This window comes from Heteronotia binoei, chromosome 5 (genome assembly GCF_032191835.1).
Source record: "Heteronotia binoei isolate CCM8104 ecotype False Entrance Well chromosome 5, APGP_CSIRO_Hbin_v1, whole genome shotgun sequence".
Classification (NCBI taxonomy): Eukaryota; Metazoa; Chordata; class Lepidosauria; order Squamata; family Gekkonidae; genus Heteronotia; species Heteronotia binoei.
Window position 1 is genome coordinate 11,803,234 of NC_083227.1, and position 6,000 is coordinate 11,809,233.

Consider the following 6,000-nt stretch of genomic DNA (forward strand, 5'->3'; position numbering starts at 1 on the left):
TCTGCCCGCTTGAGGACTTCAGTGTTGGTCACAAAGTCACTCCAGTGGATGTTGAGGATGGTGCGAAGGCAGCGCTGATGAAAGCGCTCAAGGAGTCGCAGGTGATGACGGTATAAAACCCACGATTCGGAGCCATAGATGAGGGTTGTCATCACAACCGCTTTGTAAACATTGATCTTTGTGCCTTTTTTCAGATGCTTGTTGCTCCACACTCTTTTGTGCAGTCGGCCAAATGCACGGTTTGCCTTTGCCAGCCTGTTGTCAATCTCCTTGTCGATCTTGGCATCTGAGGAGATGATGCACCCCAGGTAGCTGAACTGCTGGACTGTCTTCAGAACTGATTCACCCACAGTGATGCAGGGAGGGTGATAATCTTCCTGGGGTGCAGGCTGGTGGAGAACTTCTGTCTTCTTCAGACTAACTTCTAGGCCGAATAGCTTGGCAGCCTCTGCAAAGCAGGACGTCATATGCTGCAGAGCTGATACCGAGTGGGAGACGAGTGCAGCATCATCAGCAAACAGTAGCTCTCGGATGAGTTTTTCCATTGTCTTGGAGTGTGCCTTTAGTCGCCTCAGGTTGAACAGGCTGCCATCGGTGCGATAGCGGATGTAGACACCATCGTCCTCATCTAGATCTACTGCGGCTCTTTGAAGCATCATGCTAAAGAAGATCGTAAAGAGAGTTGGCGCGAGAACACAGCCTTGCTTTACACCTGTGCCTATTGGGAAGGGCTCCGAGAGGTCGTTGCAGTGTCTGACTTGGCCTCGCTGGTCTTCTCTAGGACTATAAACCACAGAAAAACTTCGGCGGCAATTAAAGGAAGGTCAAAAATTCAAAAACTTTTTTAAAAAAGAACAGGACTTTAAAAATCAGTGGAGCTGGCAGGTATCATTATTACAGGGTGGAATATATTGGACTATATAATTGAAACTAATTTTGGAGGATTCTAGGAGAAAAAAGGAAAAAAAATTTAAAGGGGCAGAAAAAACACAGACGCCATTTTGTGCAAATTACAAACTTTAAAAATTAATATCTTGAGCTAGGAAGCTCAGAAAATGGCAATTTTGGGCTCATTGAAAAGGGCATGCTTTAATCTATAAGACCCTGTGACTTAATTTCGATTTGGAGAGACCAACTCTAGAGCCTATTTTTGCAATGGGAGGACAGTTATGTCTGAACACAAGTCGGGACCGAAATTGACTCATGCAAGGGCCAGCTCACTTGAAGAGGTAAAAATGGCTAAAATACAAGAGCAACTGGATGCCATGGAGACAAGACTGGTCAAAGTGATGAAAGATTTAATAGGGTTTGTAGAATCTTTCGGGATCAAGTGCCGTGTTCTACTGGAGAAAGTTTTCCTTCCAGACGTTTCATTCTCAGCTGCGGAGAACATCCGCAATTTGAAAAAACATTGGAAGTAGATGATAGCAGAGTAAGAATCATGAAAGAGTTGCCAAGAAAGGTCATAAATGACAGAAGACTGTATAAAAAACTAACTGACAAATTGCAGGAGAATGAAATGAGATACAGATGGATATTGCCAGAAGGTCTAAGTTTTGAACATGGAGGAAAGAGGATTACAATTACAAATGTTCAAGAACTGAGGAGTTTTTTTGAGGAACATAGGGAATTTGGGGATGCAGAATAAAATAAAGAATCACTATAGATTACAAATTAATATCTTGGAATGTAAATGGACTAAATTCACCGCAAAAAAGAAAGGCTACGTTTCATTGGATCAAGAAACAAAAATGTAGTATAATTTGCCTACAAGAAGTACATATCAAACAAATGGATTACAGATTTTTATGGAATAAGCAATTAGGTAGGGAATTTTATTCATTCGCTAAGGAGAAAAAAAGGGGAGTGATTTTTTATATTAAACAAGAATTAGGCCCAAAACTGATTTTTAAGGATAATGATGGAAGATACTTAGCAGTGGAAGTGATGTTGAATGACAAAAAGACATTGTTATTGGGACTGTATGCCCCACATGGGGCAAAAGATACCTTCTTTAAAGATGTTCTGAAACAATTAGACCAAGTGACGTATGAACAAATAATGGTAATGGGAGACTTCAATGGAACAGTTAAAAATACTTTGGATAGATCTGGAAAAAAAATAATGAAGGGAAATTACCAAAGTCATTTTTGAATTAGTGAAACAAGAAAGTTTGGAAGATATATGGAGGAAATTTAACCCTAAGGTCCGTGATTATACCTTTTTTTCAGCAAGGCACCACTCTCTCAAGAATTGATATGCTATGGGCTACAAAAGACCTTGGACTTATGATGAAAAAAATAGAGATTCTTCCTAAAGTAGGGGCAGACCACAATCCATTAATGTGGTCCGCAAAATTTATGAAAAAGACCAGGAGGTGGAGAATAAATGAAGATTTGCTACAGAAAACAGATACAGTGGTGTCTCTAGAAAAATAAACTAAAGCTTTCTTTCAAATAAATGAAAAAGAGGACATTCAATTTCAAACTGTATGGGATGCATATAAAGCAGTAATGAGAGGTATTTTAATTACTTTGAACAATAAAGATAAAAGATCTAAAGAGAAACAAATGCTGGATATTCAAAAAGAGATTGCAAAAAAAGAAAAGGAACTCAAAAAGAGACTGGGAAAAAAGAAAATTATAAGGGAGATTACAATATTACAGAACCAATTGAGATATTTGTTAAATAAAGAGGTAGAATGGAACCTTAAAAGACTACAACAGAAATCTTTTGAAGGAGCAAATAAGTTTGGAAAATACCTGGCTTGGCAAATGAAAAAAAGAAAGGGAGAATAAATTTATTAATAAAATTGTATTGGGAGGTACAGAAATTGTTGACCAAACAGAAATTAAAAGGGAATTTTACAAATATTATGCTAAGTTATTTCAAGGCCAAAAGGTGGATAAAAGAAAAATAGATGCATATTTACAGAAAAATTAAGTAAATCCCTTAACAGAAAATATGGAGAAGTTTTTAAATGAACCAATTGAAAAAGTAGAAGTGGAAGCAGCAATAAAGTCAATGAAACTGGGAAAGGCACTGGATCCAGACGGTTTTACAGCAAAATTTTATAAAGTCCTCGCAGAGACATTAGGACCAAAACTCCAGAAATTAATGAATATAATGATGGATGGGAAAATACCAAATACATGGAAGGAAGCAGTAATTTCGTTGATACCGAAAGAAGACAGAGACACCATGAATGTAAAAAATTATAGACCAATTTCATTACTTAATAATGACTATAAAATATATGCTAGGATACTAGCAGAACGACTTAAACAGCATTTGAACAATTTCATTAAAGATGAGCAAGCAGGATTTCTTCCCAGGAGACAAATCAGAGATAATACCAGAACAGTTATAGACATTGTTGAAAACTATGAGAAACACCCTGAAAAAGAAGTGGCATTATTTTTTGCAGATGCAGAGAAGGTGTTTGATAATGTGAATTGGGACGTTATGTTTGCAGTGATGGAGAAATTGAGATTGGGAGAAGACTTTATAAAAATGGTCAAGGCGATATATACTGAACAACAAGCAAGACTTTGTATAAATGCAGATTTGACGGAAAAAAATGATAATCAGTAAAGGAACAAGACAAGGTTGCCCTCTATCTCCATTGATATTCATAATGACTTTAGAGATTTTGCTTATGCAAATTCAAGAAGATAAAGAAATAGAGGGATTGAAATTAAGAGGCTTTTCTTATAAATACAGAACCTTTGCAGACGATGTAACGTTTATTAATGAAAATCCCATATATGTAACACCATTGTTGCTTCGTAAGATACAAGAATATGGAGAACTCGCAGGTTTCTATATAAATAAAGAAAAATCTAAAATTTTGTGCAAAAACATGACAATGAGCAAACAGAAAGAACTACAAAGCATAACAGAGTAAAATAGTAAAATATTTAGGTGTGGAAATTACTATGAAAAATATAGACTTGTATAAAAACAACTATGAGAAGCTTTGGCGTAAGATTGATGGAGATCTGATAAAATGGAATAAATTGAACTTGTCTATGCTGGGCAGAATTTCTGCAATTAAAATGAATGTTCTACCAAGAATTATGTTCCTATTTCAAACAATTCCAATTGTGAAGGATAATAAACAATTCAGTAAATTGCAAAGAAAGATTTCAGAATTTGTATGGGCCAGAAAAAACCCCAAAATTAAAATGAACATTTTGACTGATGCAAAAGAAAGGGGAGGCAGTTTGTTTGGTGAGGATCAGGGAATGGATGACGTTATTAAATAAGAAACTATTGGTGTTAGAAGGTTATGGAAATATTTTTGATTGGCATGCTTATATGTATTATGTGAAAAATAAGATGGAAGGTTTTTTCTCACATCATAAGAAGAAATCTGCTAAATACTTGGTCAAAACATAAAAAATATGGAGATGAGAGAAAGCCACTATGGATTGTGCTAACGGAAGTAATAAAGCTATCTTCAGATACCGATGAAGGGATGTGGTTAACATATAAACAATTATTTAAAATACATGGAGGAAAGGTGGAACTAAAATCGGCTGAAGAATTACAATATAAATATAATTGGTTTCAATTGCAACAAATTAAGAGTTTGGTGAAACAGGACATTAAAAACAAAGGTATAAGATAAGAACAAACAGAATTGGAAAGAATGCTGTTTGGTGATAATGAAAAGTTGATTCAAGAACTTATAAACTACTATTGAAATGGTCTATGGAAGATGAAGTAGTTAAATCTCAAATGATGAAACGGGCAATTAATATAAATAAAGAAATACAAATGGAGCCATGGGAGTACTTATGGAAGAACTCTATGAAGATATTGACATGTTATAACATTAAAGAAAATTGCTTCAAAATGTTATACAGGTGGTATCTCTCTCTCTCTCTCTCTCTCGGCTTGACTTCGCGAACGAAGATTTAAGGTGGTATATAAGACCTAAGAAACTGGCAAAAATGAACAATCAGGCGTCAGATAGATGTTGGAAATATAAAAAGCATGAAGGTTCTTTCTACCATATGTGGTGGACTTGTGAAAAGGCAAAACAATTTTGGCAAATGATTCAGAAAGAAATGTTAAAAATTTTAGGTTATGACATCAAGAGGTCTCCAGACATTTTTCTGTTGGGATTACAAATGGAAAATTTTCCAAAGCAAGATAGAACGATTGTGTGGTATCTGCTTTCAGCTGCAAGGACATTATATGCACAGTTATGGAAGCAAGATAAAACACCAGAAAAATGGGACTAGATTTTAAAAGTTATGTCTTGGAGTGAAATGGACAAACTTACAAGAATCTTAAAAGACTATGATTTGGAGAAGTTTAAAATGGAGTGGGAGAAATTTCAAAAATATGTTGAAAAGCACTGGAAGGTAAAGAGACATTTAGCGATCTTTGATAACAGTTGAAGTTTTGTGGAATAATGGACTAAAATTACAAAGGAATAATTTTCTTTTGTTTGTTTTTTTACTGTGTTACCCTTTTTTTCTGACAAGGGCTAAAAGATAAGCATGAAGATGGACTACAATTATTTTATAGGGTTTTCTTTTTCCTTTACTTTTTTTTCTTTTCTTTGTTACAAGTTTTTTAATATGAAGATTCTATGATTGGTAAAATTACCTTGTATTTTTTAGCAATTTAAGTAAACATTGGCGGGGGTCATGAAAAGGGGGGAGGGGAGGAGGAAAAATGTAATGTATTGGTATTAATTTCGTATTAATTTTTTATGAATATTATTACAATATATTGCAAATTAATAAAAATTGTTTTAAACTAAAAAGTTAGTTGAGGTGTAACAAAGGGCCTGGAGGAACAAGGCAACCATTTTCTGTAAGGGGATTGATCTGGAAGTGGTGACAGCTACAAGCATAGACAGCTTCAAGAAGCTATTGGTTACAAGATAGATGGAACTCTCTGTCTGGGGCAAGTGATGCTCTGTATTTTTGGTGCTGGGGGGTGGACAACAGTTGGAGAGCTTCTATTTCCCTGGCCAAACTG